At 42.5% G+C, this 16,191-nt stretch overlaps 1 protein-coding gene across 4 annotated transcripts in view; it reads left to right on the forward strand.

Moving 5' to 3' along the window:
• The window catches only part of kalrn.L (kalirin RhoGEF kinase L homeolog), a 172,859-nt gene that overhangs the window by 499 nt on the left and 156,169 nt on the right, over positions 1-16,191 (forward strand). The window lies entirely within an intron of this gene.

Here is a 16,191-nt window from a genome sequence, read left to right on the forward strand (position 1 = left end):
GGGTAAATACTGGGGCAGATGTGTCAATGGGAAAATACTGGGGGACAGATTTTTCATTGGGGAAAATATTGGAGGGCAGATATGTAATTGGGAAAAATACTTGGGTGAAATACAAGGAGGGGCAGATGTTTCCTCGGGGAAAATACTGGGGGACAGCTATTTCAGTGGGGAACATACTGGGTGTGGATTTGCTATTGGGTTAAATAAGTGGAACATATGTATCTTTCTGGAAAATACTGGGGGACAGATGAGTCGTTGGGAAAATACTTGGAGGGAAAATACAAGGGCTAGATGTGTTATTGGGGAAAATACTGCTGGACAGACATTTCATTGGGGAACATACTGGGTGCAGATGTGCCATTGGGCTTAATAAGTTAGGGGAACATATGTATCTTTTGGGAAAATACTAGGGGACAGATAAGTGATTGGGGGAAAATACTGTGGGACAGATGTGTCATTGTAGAAAATACTGGGTGCATTGGGCTAAATAAGGGGGTAGATGTCAATCATTGAGCAAAATACTGGAGGACAGAAGTTCATTGAGGAAAATACTGGTAGACAAATATGTCATTGGGGGAAATACTGAGGGACAGATGAGAGAGAGAGAAATGTATCATTGAAGAAAATACTAGAAGGGGTGCAGATGTGTAATACTGGGGGACAGATTATAGACATCGAAGTAATGGTTAGGAGCAGATATGACATTAAGTGAATTCTGGGGGGTGCAGATATAGCATTGAGGGGAATGTTGGGGGCAGATTTGTCATTAATGCGTAGAGCTCATTTGAAGGGTATTAATATTGGGCCAATTGTTGATGCAGGAATAACATTGGGGCAGCTGTTGCAAGTATATGAGTCAATAGGGTAAATAATAAGAGTCAGATGTAACATTAATGGGAAGACTGTGGGGCAGATGTTACAGTGTAAGGGAAGGCAAATGTTATTTGGTGGGTGGCATTGTGGGGGCAGGCATGACACTGAAGGGGCTGTTACAGGAATATAAGTACAATTTACTCATTTCTGCACCCACTGTGCTATGGTGCAGCCTGTTATCCCCAGCCTTGAAAGTCCATCATTACCATTCCTGCATTTTGTCAGTCTGTCCCTATAGTGTTACCATGGCAATTGGTGTTACTGATGTCGGCTTCTCAGTTTTGCACCAAACATGGACCATTGCCAGAGTGCCCATGAGTTATGAGTCTGGCACCCAAGGAGAGCGGTGTTCCTAACGTAAAGGAAAGTGGAAGAAGTCTGTGTGTGCATGGTTCATATTCATAGGGGTGTATTGTATATAGCAAAGTACTATGCTTGGGAGTGTATGAGCAATGAACATGATATGGGGAATGTATGTAGGAATGTAAAGTATAGGAGAATGTATGTGACTATGTAGAATAAACGGGAGATTATCTAGAAATTTAAAGGATTTTGTCTTTAATACCTCATCTCTGTTTAAGTATCTCTGTTTAAGTATATATATGTGAATCTGCTCGTTCATGTTGCTTAACAGAACACAAATTCAGCAGCTGAAATTCTTTGGTTACATTTCTGGTACTTTTGGGGCTCAGGCCCAGTTGTCTGATAGGCTTCTACTTTATGTCTAAAGCTGGCCATACACTATAGGATCTTTCCCGATATGCCCACCAACGCAGGGCTATACTCCAAACAATTAGATTACAATGAGGAGCAATGGGAATTGGTCTAAAGGACCAATATCAGCAGCTTTAATTTGCCCGTGTATGGTCACCTTAAGAGGGCCTGTGTCTGGGAAATTCTAATGAAGATTTTATGATTTATCTCTTGTGTAAATTTATTTAATGCAAATCATTTGTATGATGATTATTAGCGTCCTCCATCTTTTGCTATCCCATAATGCTGCTGGGAATTCAGTGAGAAACCCTTCCTCATACTCTCACTATGTGATTGGCTGTGTTCTGTTTGGAAAACTGGTTATGCAATTATGCTCCTGTAGGGGTAAGTTGGCAATTCAGTGTTAAGGATCTGTGCAGTGTTGTGCTGCTTCCTTCAGTAGAATTGATTAACTATGACCCCTCTCCTGGAACTTTTAATGACTGTTCTCTAATGATATCACGGCCTCTCCCTATATATAAAGTTATACATTGTGGCCTCTTATGGCCTCTTATTATGTAGAAATATTATGTGCCTGTTTAATGTGTGGCTGTCCTATATCTATATCATGGCCTCTTCCAATGCAGAAATGTGAAGAGATTGGTCTCTAACTATAATATGGCCTTACTCCACGTTTAAATGTTATGTGACTGTCCCCTAACTAAATCATGAGTTCTCCCTATAAAGTTATGTGATTGTCATTTAACTGTATCTTGGTTTTTCTCTATAAATACATATGGCCTCTATAGGGGTAACTTGGCAATTCTGTTTAATTTTAATGTCAATATCTGTGCAGTTTCCTGCTACTTCCTTCTGTAGCCTCGATGGCATATAATCCCCATCATGAAACTTTCATGTCACTTGTCACTGGTATAAGATTTTATATGGCTGGTTTGTAATGATACCATGGTCTCTCCCTATGCATACATGTTATGTGACTGCTCTCTGACTATATCATGATCTCTTTCTATGTGTAAAGTTATGTGATTTTGATCCAACAATATTATTTGTTTCTCAATATAAAGTGGCTTCCCCCCTATATGTCAATATTAATGTAATGGCTTCTCCCTATGTATCAGCTACCAGCTGCCAATACAAAACAATATAAAGGTAGGTGGATGAGGTAGGCTAGAGCTGAGCAGAGTCTAATGGAACTCACATTACGCAGTTGGATTTGGAATGGAATGGTTCAGATGTTCTTATACTGATGGATTTAATATGCAGTATTAATTCTCTAGTTACCCTTGTTCTTCTGTACAATCCTATATAGACTTACTGTAGAATGGGAAATGCTGCAAATACCTGTTCTATTGCTTGTGTAGACAAATTTCCAATATCCAATATTTTACAGCTTGATACACTAATGGTGTCACAACTGTAACAGTAATTTATGGGAGGTGACTGTAGAGAATAAGCGTTTATTCCTTTACCATTGTGGGTGTGGGCTTCCTGGCAGTCACATGACTGTCTAAACTTCCTTTCTGGACACAAACCAGCAGCCCTGTCTTGCTTTATGGCAGGTATTCTAGACAGAATGGAGGAACATCAGGGCAGAATCACTGATTTTTTTCATTGAAATTGAGATGCCTCAGATTGCTGGGAGTTGTCGTCACCCATAGTGCTGCAGTATACCAATCCCTGAATTAGGTATTTAGGACTAGGGAATACTGCTAAGGGTAAATATTCTAAAGGCTAAATCCTGTGCAAGAATGTGATTGCCCGGGAAACAGCAAACAAGTATTTTTTAATCAAACTACGGATCCTAATCTAATGTGTGTGCAGGGGGTGGAATATGCAGTTGAGCGTTCTTCCCTTTTATTTATTAAAAATTAAAATGCTAGCATCATGTGATATCCTCTCCAGTGTCTTAAGATTTATTATATTTGGAAAATTCCATAAATTTAGTTTTCAACTTTCCCATCAATCAGAAAGGTTGAAACTGTATTGTTTTCTATTTCTTTCCATTCTGGGGTCTATTCATATTTAAATGGTGTAATAATCACGTAGGGTATAGCAGCAGCTGTGGTATAACTATCAGGGCAGCATAGAGGGGGGCCCACGGAGACGGGCCCAGTGGGTACCCATGACTCTAGTTATATGCCCAAGCAGCAGGGTGCATTTTGCACAATTGCAATGTTCAGGGCACATTTAACAAATGAGTACTTTGGCTAGTATTCTAATTCTATGTTTTTAATGAATTTTGGCTTGTAACCCATAGCAACCTAGTAGCAGCTGGGTTTTACCTTTCTACAGCAGTTAAGCTGGCCATAGACGAAAAGATCTGATAGTACGAATCGAGGATTCTTACGATTTTCATTTTGTGTGGAAAGTCCCGACATTTTTCGTTTGGCAGAGATCGGTCGTTTGGTCGATCGGACAGGTTAAAAGATTTCTGTCGGCTGCGGGTAATATCTCTGCATGTATTGCCGGGCAGAACATCGGCTGATCTGTTCTTTTGTACTTTATTTGATCTGAATGGTTAGTGGCAGGTCGGGAGATGGGGAAGTCCAATCGTACGTTGATTCGTATGATCCGATCTTTGCGTCTGTGGCCAGCTTTAGAATAATGAAAGTAAAAATCTGATTGGTTGCATTGGACAGAGAAGGGGTGTGTTGTAATATGAATTCCATAACCTTATGTAGTAGCCTTGAAAGGTTACATGCCAGAAACTTTGTCCAAGGTGATTTATTGCCCATGTTCCCCAGTGTGCTGCTTGGTAGAGATTAAAATATGTTGTACTAACATTGCTGGGGGTTCATGTAAAGAGCAAGGGGCCCCCAAGAACTGCTGCGGGAGATGTTGTGGCAGAAATCTGGAAAAGAAATAGACATTGTTGGTAAAAGGAAAGCCAGGAGCATTACACGTGCCGCTGCATAGATTAATACCGAGCACCTTTGGTTTACATTTCTACTCTAGAGCTTGTTAGTGTGGGGCGTGGGGTCTCCAATTTCAAAGTCTCATTTCCCTCTGATTATATTTGTAGTTCTCTGGAAGTATTGGTTTTCATGTAATTGATCCAATCCCACTGGGGTTTATCCTTAAGTCCCCCTCCAGTCTCGCAGAGACCTATGTTGAGTTCAATAAGCAGCGCTACGCAATATGTTGGCGATATATAAATACATGTTAATAATAATAAGCAGGGGCCCAGGGTGATTAAAGTTTATTATTGTTACTCCAAGTCAGACAGAGTGAGACTTTGGGCACCCCCTGCCCCCCCAAATACTAGTGATCACACAGGGATTCTAGTTTATGGGAGGCAACATCATGTGGTGACCCTGTAGCTTCAATGAATATGATGCTTGGACTTACTGTCCTTTAGAATAGAAAGCATTTGAGTCAATGCTGATATTGTTGAACTACAACGTTCAGAACTTCCTGACAGCTTTCAGCTCTTGGTTACTCTAGTTTCCTCCCACACTCCAAAACTGTGTGTGTGCATATCTACTCAGAAATCAGTACAATCAGCAGTAAGCATATTAATTCACTTCTAATCAGCAATAAAGAAGGGCTGCCCACCCTTGTGCCCTTTGCATAAGGGCACAGCTTCATTCATACATTGCTCCAAGTCCCACGGAGTCTGCAAAGCTCTATGCACCTCCGTCCTGCCTTACCCCATTCTGCAGTGCCACTTTTCTTGCAGGCAAATTGCGGTTCCTCACCTTAATGGTTCTCATTTACCCAAAAGCACTCAGCTATGTAACAGCTTCTTTATTATCTCCCATGTCCTGTTAAATAAATAAATACTGCACACACTATGTTCCCCCCAGCAGTTTCGCTGCCATCAGACTCATTATGGCTCCTTTTACTAACACAGTAGCAAATTTGCTCCAGTTCAGTAACCCATAGCAACCAATCAGCAATTAGAAGTCATCTGATGAGTGCTTCTGAAACAATGAAAGCTAATTGCTGATTGGGTTCCATGGTTAGTGTCATGAACCCAGTTGGTGAAAATATTCACCTTGCAATGAACTCTTATTTTAATGGTCAAAATACTCTTCTTTAATATTTATCAACATTTTCATCTTTTAATTCTTTCTGATATTCGATTTCACTTTTTTGCTGGCAGACACTATTATTCCCACTGCTACTATAGGCATAATTTTTCCCTATTATACCTGCTATGCCAGAGATACAGTCCCTTCCCAGAGACTATTATCCCACCACTACTATACGCACCATCTCTCCCTACTATACCTGCTATCCCAGAGATACAGTCCCTCCCCAGAGGCTATTACCCCACTGTTAGGATAGGCACCTGCTCTGCTTACTTTACCTGCTATCCCACAACCATAGTTCCATCCCAGAGGCTATTATCCTTATTGCTACTATATGGACTGTTGTTTTTTTCTCTTTTGGGGCTACCATAAGATGCTGCCTCGCAAAAAAAGGTGCCTGTGTGCACAGCAAACTTACCCCTGCTGCTCATATAGGAGAGGGATTTTTTTTAACTACAGAGGAGGCATTTCTTGGCTGGGCCCCCAGGATCGGCTTCTGTATAGTCTGATGAGTAAACAGCTAAGAAGTGAATATGTATTATATTATTGAACTATGTGCAGTGCCCAGGGCCAGCTATGGTGGCACCTTTCCTGCTTAGCGTATGCCTCTCACCTGCTCATTCTAATCGCTAGATGCAGACTGCTGTCCATTGCTGCTGTAGGAGAGGACAATGCGGGGGACTCCTGCTTGTCAGACAACACAATGGGGCTGATGATAGAGGGAGGGGGAGACTTTTGTGTGGGAGACAAAATGACGGCAGATGGCTAATTGGACAAGATAAAGCACCAAGGCCATCATACAGGATAAAGAACGACCCATAGGGATTATCAGGCCTTGATCTGTCTCTTAGGATGGAATGGAAGTTGGTCAAAGAGCCACTGCCGCCCTTCAATCTGATGGTTTCCTTGCCATATGTCAGCCAGTTAACAAGCGGCTTTACTGAGTGTGGCTGGGGCTAATGCCTGCTCTTTGTTACTAGCCAAAACAGTCCCAGTCACTGTGAGGCCAGACACAAAGCCTTCTGGCTGAAAACAAACAGAGAAAGTCAAAAGTCACTCCATTAGTGCAAATTGAATTTGTATGTGTCAGGCAAATGGCTAGTTTTGTCATTTATTTGCACAAGCAATTGAGTGCTGGTTTTGTTGGAATTACCAATTCTTTTGTTGTGACATGGATGTTGGGTTGTATAGGCACTGATCATCTGCTTTCCTTTCTGAATTTGGGATTATGGAAGCGTGGAGAAGGCACAAAGCTCCTCTGCACTCCGACATCTAGGCCACAGGTCTTGTACTTCAACAACAATTGCAGGGATGATGTTTAACTAGCACTGATATCAAGTGTTATTGTAGCCATATTGTATTATCAGGACCTGCTGTCTCCATCTTGCCCTACTGTCTCTATCTTGCCCTTCATGTCGCCATCCTGCCCAGTTGTCTCCATCTTGTCCTACTGTCTTAATCTTGTCCTACTGTCTTCATATTGCCCTTCTGTATCCATCTTGTCCTACTGTCTTCATATTGTCCTACAGTCTCCATCTAGTTGTACTATCTCCATCTTGCCTTATTGTCTTTGTCTTGTCCTTCGACTCCATTCTGTTCTACAGTCTTCATATTGCCGTACTGTTTCCATCTTGTCCTACCATCTCCATCTTGTCCTACTCTCTCCATCTTGTCCTACCTTCTCCATCTTTTTTCTACTGTCTCCATGTTGGTGGTTCTACCTTCTCCATCTTTTTTCTATTGTCTCCATGTTGATCTACTGTTTTGGCCTTGCCTTATTAAATCCACATGCCCCAGCTGTGGCTAGTTTGCCTTTCTTCTGCCCTCCTTCTTTATTGTCACCATCTTAACCTAATATTGTGGCATTTTGCTGCTGTTTCCATCTTTACCTACTAAACCTACTTTCCCTGCCCCACTTTGTATAGCACCCCAACTATAATAGTACCCAAAAAGATGGAGAAGGTAGAACCACCAACATGGATTTGTACTTCCAAAGTATCCTTAGGCATATGGGACACAGGCACTTGTGATTGCTCTGTCTTAATAACAACCTTCCCCTTCAATCAGCTGCTTTCCATTTAACTGGGATTGTCAATTCTCTCTCACTCTCCAATCACGAATGGGTGACATGATCCATCCTGGCCAAAAGCTGAATATAGCCCAATTAGGCCATCCTTGTGAAATTTGTCTATAACAAATGTGTGCATGTGTGGCTTCAAGAGATTGTACTGGGGCATCTCCAGCAGGAGGGACGTTACTACCCACGGTCCATTGATTACCCCTCCCTACTGGCTGATCCATTAGAGTTGTTTCCTTGTGGAAGTGATTTATGGCCTGGGCATGTTAACCCTTTGTGTCACAACTCTAAACTTTCTATTGAACAGCATTGTCTCAGTATCTGCCCAGTTATGCCATAGATGAAGGCAGGGGAAGTGCAGGGAGTAATGGAGACACTGTAGCCCCAGAGGAAAACTCTCAGTGAGTGAGTGACATGCAGCTGTGTAGGCAAATGGTTATCTTTTTAAATGTTTTATTTATAACTTCACGTCCTATCCCTATTATTGCTGTGCCAAAGGGAAATAACGAATAAACCAACTGATACAATGTTATTATTGCACAATTTGTAATTTAAGGTAAAGGAAATACATCATATTGTTTCTCTTAGGCTAGGACCAGACTCCGGGGTTGCTGCTTCGGGGCCCTCAAACCCCCCCGCCCAGCGGTGAAAACTACTCAGCCCCCCCACACACACACACTTTTTTTCCTGCTCGTGGTGGCAACCGAGGGCCGGAAAGGGAGTTCAGGAAGAACCGCTAACAGCAGGTCTGGGCCAAACCTGTCCTTCTGTCTTCATGTCTAGAGACCTTGTGTTGGTTTCGGAGCAAACACACTTGGTGTATTTCAGCTAAAAATGCAGTCATGTGTTTCTTCACTGAAATCCGTTGAGTGTGTTCGCACAGGTGCCGACACACGGCTTTCTGGACGCGAATGCTGAAGAGGATAAGAAGAGGATTCTGCTTACGGTCAGGGGCTGAAATCGGGCTGCAGATTTCAGCAGGCTGATTTCAGCCCCATCTGGCCCTAGCCTAAGACTGTACAGTACGAGGATACAGCTTATTGTGTGTCCAGAACATTCCTTCTCTGTATATTTGTATTTATGAATATATATGGTAATGGTCCTTTGATGTTATATATAGGAACTGCTGTATTGTTTCCCTTAGACAGTACAATATGAATGTATAGCTTATTGTGTGCCCAGAAAATTCCTTCTCTGTATATTTGTATTTATACATATACTGTAGATGGGAATGGTCCTTTGATCTTCCTTATTGCAGTCCTGCAGTCTAAGGCTATGCTCACTCTGGGCTTTATTGGCAGACTGAGAATCAGCCCTTACGGATGAATCAGCGCTCTTTTGTATCTGCATCTGGAGCACTGCATTGAGAATCAGCCCAGTGTGACTGTTGGCTAAAGATTTGTTTGTTATTAGAGAATAATTAAAAGGATAGGAGTGTAGTATCTCTTTCCCCAGCCTGTAAAGCAATCATTAGTGATTCAGATAAAGGATGCTGATGACTTCTGTGACTGCAGAGGAAATTAATTATATACCCTTTATTCGACTAAAATAACAGATAAACTTACCCTTTAATACCACAGGGATATTGCTAAGCGACTTGCTGGGTCCCCATATATATGTGGCCATTTAACAAAATCTACATACTGTAGTACAAGGGGTTAACATATTTTGTAGCCCTAGGGATCAGTTTCTTGTGATGTTTTCCAGGTATTTTTTGCAGCAGGGCACTGGCAGAGCAGGGAAATGTTATAAAGAAAACAGGACTAATTGCGGACAAGCTGAACCAGCTGTGAACATCGTTTGTCTGCATCCAGCTAACCCAGTCTCTATTTATTATTTATGCTGCACTGATGTCATGTCATTCAGAACAAGGCAAATTTAAAGGGGACATTATCTATTCATAGGAGATCCTATGATGAAAAAACCCTGCTTGTTCTGTCCATACTGGGCTCTTAGGTTTGTTTTCTTCCAGGGTCTTTGCTGAAGGTAGAGGATTGGTACCTCTGTGGGTAGGGGTGCAAGTGCTTTGTGAATGAGCTCTTAGGGGTGCAATATTGTACTTTTTAGTGTTACAGAACATTCACCCTTGCCAGTAAATGAGCCCTTTGGATGATACTCTGTTCCATTACCTACATGGAATTCCAAATGTTCATTGTCACTCACAGAATACGTCTAGTGCCGGTGACTGAAAGAGGAGTAAAAATAAATCCAGCGATGATGGGTACAGATCTCATACTCATCACTCTGACACCTGATGGCATGTTTCTCACCAGTCATATAACCATGCCCTCTGAGACTCTTTTGTCCAGGTGTTTTCTCTCCGGGTTCACTTGACAGCACTGATAGGCCTCAGGTTGCTCAAAATAAAATACACATAGGGATGTTGATGATATATGTGCTTATTCTTTAGTGCAGTGCCGTGCCAGGTCTGTCAGTTGCCCCAGGCAACACGTTACCCGGCTGGCTAGGGCGCGCAACCGAGAACGTGCATGCGTAACCGTGCGCAAAGCACTTCGACTTCACAGAGCGCACCCACTTTTCAATGTGGTAACACTTGCCGGACTAGGGGTAGGCTGCATATTAGGTTAATGCCTGGCGCCCCCCAAGCTTTGCGCCCTAGGCACGTGCCTCTTGTGCCTACCCCTAGCCCTGCTTTAGTGGATTTGATATCATGTCCTCACTACATATTTGTGTATGTCAAGGTGACAAGTGAATCGCTCCATGTGAAAGCACTGCCTCTGCTAAAGTCATCATGACTCCCATTAATGCTACCGGCCCAGTAATGTGCAGATATTTATTTACATGGAATTATATTTGGGAACGTTACAAATAGGATTTTACTATCTGCTGGTAATCAGTCTGAGATTACCTGGAATGTCTCTTGATTTGGAAAAATGTGCCGATTTAGGACAATTTGATACTCAGGAATTATGGAAATGTGGGTGTTGGATTTGGAGCCCTAATGATACTGAATTTGGGGCTCTACTGAAATGATTTCCTCCTGAAGTGGGGATAATATACTCCATCAAACTGTAGACCTTGGGAGAGTTTCAGACTCAAGGGCTTGTCTGGCTGCTGATGGGCAAGTCACTGTCTCTGCTGTGGCCTCTCTGCTTAGAATGCGGGGGCTGCTCTTGGTTGCTTCCCTGCTGTTTGCTGCCAGTCTGGAGTCTGCAAAAAGGACTGTGGAAACAGTGACTGGGTTTGTTAATGATTTAGGATCCAAATGCACCAACCTTTCCCTCTGTATTTGTCCACCAATATGATGGGAGCAGTAGATGGGCACAAAATCATGGCAGGTGTAGAACACCAACTGGCAGGGGGTGCTGGGAAATAGTTAGAGATGAATGACAGAGAGAAAATGGTGTTTGTTGGAGAAAGGGCTTCTGTTCTGAAAAGGGGTCAGTGCTGTAAGTTTGAGGAAGTATAGCTCTAGAGCTGTAAATGGTAATAGCCCTAGTACTTCTGGTGCAAGGGGTAAAAGCTTGGAACACACTGGTTTTGTTGGATGAAGTTAGAAGTATTTTACTCCATGTAAAAGGTACAGTAGAAGCAGGAGAGTACTTGTTATTATGTCCTGTGAGTAGTGGTAGGTACAGTATAAAAAAGAGATTACTAATGCTAATGACCAATGAGTAGTGGTAGGTACAGTAGAAACAGGAGAGTAGTTATCATTACAGTCAACAAGTAATTGTACAGTACAAACTGGAAAATACTTATCTTTATGGCTGTGAGTAGTGGTAGGTACAAAATAAACAGGAGAGTACTTATGCTTAAGACCAGAGAGTAGTTGTAGGTAGAGTAGAAGCAGGAGAGTACTTAGCCTTATGGATGCGGTAGTTGTAGGTACAGTAGAAACAGGGGATTATTTATCCTCATGGCCAGAGGGTAGTTGCAGGTACAGTAGAAACGGGTTATGGGAGAGTACTTATCCTTAGCGCCAGAGAATAGTTGTAGTTACAGTAGAAACAGGAGAGTACTTTTCTTTATGGCCAAAGAGTAGTTGTAGGTACAGCCATTGTAGCAGTGAGTAGCTCTATAGAATGGTATGTTTATGGCCAATCTAAGATAAACCTTAGCAAGAGTTGATCGATGTGGGCGGGGCCTACTCTGTGTTATATTGAGCAATTGCCGTGTTCCTTACAGTTGTGCATAATGTATCTGTTCTATAATCACACTTGCTATAATGGAGTTGTAGGACAATGCAAACGTCTTTTCCAATCAATAATCTTTATATATATATATATATATTATTGATATATATAAATATCTCTGCATGTTATTTTGCCGTGAAGCTCCATTGTACTCACCCTTACAGTTATTTGCTGAAGGCAAAACCTATACAAACTGGGCCCATATATCGTTAATTCTCTTTCCTTACTATGTGTTGCCGGGCTCCAGTTATTGTATCAAAGGCCCACTTACCAACATCCCAGACCACCCACAGCCAGTTCACCACAGTCCTCCTGCTCACTGTTGCTGTGTGTCCCCCTCCCCACCCCACATCCAGGTACATAAGACTGGGTCATGTAGTTGCTTTTCAAGTGTCTTATTTTCCATTTAGTTAGAGCACAGGTCACCAGATGAATCTGCTGTGCCCCCTGCGTTGTACACAAGATACCTAACGAGCTTCCCTACCAAGAATTTCCTGTACAGTAATTAGAAAATGTCAGGCAAGGTCATGTCTGCTGCCGATCCAGGTAATGACTGTGAGTTTCCCGATGTTCGGAATTTTATTATTCAGTAGCTCCAGGATGAGCTTGAGATATGATCGAGGAAGGGGCTTCTCATGATGTGGGGGCTTGTCTTGTTTGTAGATACACTATCAGAGTTAATTAAAGAGTTGGGTGATTTATCCTGAAATATGGTCCCCTAGTTTTTCTTTCTGGTGTCTAATACAAGTGTAAAATCGGGGGCTCCTTGTATTGATTTGTGGGGGCTCTACAATAATGGGCCCCAGTTGTACCCCACTGATGGAAGCCCTGCTATTTGTTATCAGATAGTTGCATCCCTGGTACAATCGCTCAGTTCTACTTTGACCTTTGCCACTTACATTGAGTGACCCCAGTCATCACACCCGCCAGTCACACACTCCCAGCCCCACACTCCCATCCCATATATGTGCTCTGGAGTGACATTGCCACTTGAGTGACTTGGCATCACAGCACATCCACATCACAAGCGCCTGGTACAAAAGTAACCACAGCCGCAGTGCATTTTCCCAGTCCGCTCTACTGCCCTCTCAGTGCATCCTATTTTTCCAGGTCACAGAGCAGATCTATGGGGACAGAGCGGCATTACGGTTAATTTTACTGGTTTCATTTATTCTGTTCAGGATTCCGTGTAGTTTACGTTCTGCTTTGGGAAAACCAGGTGGCTTGTAGCCTATTGTCTGTGCGTGAGTGTGAGACACACGTGTATAAGGTACATGTATAGTGGCAACCCAATGATAATTGGACATCTGCATAGAAGTAGTGTGTGCTGTTAATAAGGCCATTAATCAATTCTCAGGGACTTACTGTATTTTACAGTATTGTCAACCTGTGGCTTTCCAGCTGCTGTGAAACTACAACTCCCATCAACACAAGCCTGCGGCTTGGCCCATCTCTCTACTTGGCAGTGGTTCCCAAACTGTGGGACCCGTTAGGAGCTCCTTGCTGGCCTTACCTAGTTAGTTTACTAAAGCTCCAATCTGCCCAAAAGTATATCCTTTGCATTTGGGAGTCATAACATTAATTCCCGTAACAAGCTCAAAGCATTATGGGGAAATATGTCACTTCCCATCCAGCAACGTGGGCACAGGTCGTCCCTCCGGCAATGATGGGGTAGGCATGTTTCTAGCACCAAAAGTTTAATCCCAACACATAGCGCTGGGATTTGGCCTGTTTGGCGACACGATTGGAAATATTTGTGGTTTATGAATATTTATTGAGGTGCTGGATTTGCAAGGAAACTAGGGTAAAGAATCTGCTGCTGCAGCACCCAGGAGACTGGAGGCGTTGTATGGTACAGCCCACAGTTTAATTTGGAATCAATGGGACTGGTTCTGCATAGTCCCTGGTCTAAGGATGAAAAATTATTAAAAACTGTGGTGTTCAGCCTGTGGCCCTCCAGCTTTCCTCTGTTTGTGTGATCCTGGGGGTTGCAGGTTGGAGTCCCCTGTCCTTTTGTCAACATTTTATTTCCAAAGGGCCCCTTGGCTACAGGGGCCCTTGTCCTTAATCCTGTTAGTGGTAATGGGCACATGGGCAATGTTTACAGTAGGGCAGAGATATGTTCTCATCTGTAACCAGTGTAACCAGTAGTCTAAATAAGCATGACTGTGTTTAGAGAAGGCAAGACCCTTAGAAATGTAGGATGCCTGGAGACCCCATTTGGGTTGATTACATTGATTTGGAATGTCTAACCTGAGACAAAGTATGCCAGTATATTAAGAAGTTAGTAATGCACGGGAGGCACTGAGCTTTATTTAGTGCACTCACCCCTCTCTCCTGATGTTTTTCCTCAGTGGATAGGAGCCCTACAATAGAACATTCTCTAATAAGCCTTCCAGACTTCCTTGCATAGTAACACAGGATTAAGCGCCCTAGCTGCACATTATAATAGGGAGAGCACTGACTGTATCCAAAGCTCATTTAATATGCAAAGCAGGGATCATTCTGGGAAAGAAGTCACATCTTACTTGCTTGGTTTCAGAATCTACAGTCTATACCTTTAAGCTCACACACTGCGGTCGTAAATAGCCAAAACATCAGAATTAACTGGCCATGCAAATAGTGGGGGCCCAGTGTTGCCCTCATATTAAAGAAATTTGTCTTTGTTAAGTTTATTTATTTATTTAAAAATTAACCTGGCTTTACTTTAAACACTAACAACTGCAGCAAAAACAGCAACATTAATGGCCTCAGCACGGTTAATTGGCTATCTACTGTAACATTATTTTACAATGAGGAGACCAAAATTGTCACAATTATAGAGAAAGCCATTGGAGGGTCTGATTACAGTTTAGTTGAAAAGAATTTCCCCCCCTCCTCAGCCACTCTCCCTTGCAGCCAGGGAACGGGTAGGAATTGCTGTGTGCCGGGCCCAGAGAACACAGTTCTGACTAGTTGCACCACTGCAAGGATGCCTTTTTTGATAGACCCAGAATCCTCTTCTGTTCTACATACGAAGTGGAGCATCCCAAAGTGTGATTTGCTCATAATGCTTTGCATCTCTGCATGTCAATGTGTGAAGCATCCTTTTGGCAAAATGTGACTTTTTTCCTAAGGTGCTTTGCTGTTCTGCATACAAATGAGGTTGCACAATTATTGTGTTCTCCCCATTTTAAATCCACTCTTGTTATCATTGGATCATATTGTGTTTGCAAAGTTAAAGGATTTTTTTATTATGTACAGTCCATGCTAATTATAATATTTATTATTATCTTTCAATAAAAAAAAGTATGGTAATTATAATGCACCGGCTTGATAACTATAAAGCCAGGGTGTATAGTTGATAGTATCAATGAGATGGGGCTCCATAAAAGCTGCTGTTTCTTCCAGCTTTATAGGAAACTTTGGAGCTAAATGGTCTTCTTGCTGAGGCTGGCAGTTTGGGATTGAGGCACAATGTGCTGGTTTGTATGGCCGCTCCTGATAATGAATACTAATTAGCAGCTGCACCCTAGACCTGCTCAGGGACCCTATGAACCAGGGCGTTCTTCCAGGCAAGCTTTGCACTGGCACTGTCCTGCTTTGCCCCCAGTCCCCTGAACAAGCCTCATTCTGTGATGTGATGGTACAAGTGCCCTCAACTACATAACGGCTTCCTCCACCAAGCCCACGGGTCCGCAGCTCCAGCCTTTTGTGCAACTTACTTACCGTGTCTCTGTATTGTCCTTATTGTAACCCAGCAGCCTTGTTGAACTTCAACTTGAGAAATCCTTTACTGTACTTAGTCTTTAATGCCTCTGACATTGCATTGGGGCCCTTCTAATTAAAAATTCAATAACTATCCACATATAAGGGAAACTCCACCCAAAATCAGCTTTTTGAAAGAAAACAGAATTCCAATCAACCACTCTATAATTGTATACATATATACATTCATTTATTCATTATTTTCTATATTTTAGAGCTGACTCTAACCCCTCTCACTAACACATAGCAACTGTGCTGGCAGATACATTTGATAGTTTCAAGGATAGGATTGGGCAACTGACATTTTGGCGTCAGAAAAAATATTTTTTTCTTCTTTCCTTTTTCTTCCTCCTAAGGTAACATTCCTTGTCTTATTCAAACCTTAGCTACTATGTATCTAAGGCTGAACCCTGAGCATTACATGACAGCATGTTCCTAAAATGGAAAGCATAACATGAAGGGCTGTGATGTCATCTCCCGGGGGCGACTGTGTCCGCACAAGTGCGGTTCTTTTTATAGCAAGGATCTGGACTTACTGTCTGAGGACTGGCTGGGTTTTTTTTGGGCTTGGGATTTTACGCTCATTTCCAAA

Source organism: Xenopus laevis, chromosome 9_10L (genome assembly GCF_017654675.1).
Source record: "Xenopus laevis strain J_2021 chromosome 9_10L, Xenopus_laevis_v10.1, whole genome shotgun sequence".
Taxonomy (NCBI): Eukaryota; Metazoa; Chordata; class Amphibia; order Anura; family Pipidae; genus Xenopus; species Xenopus laevis.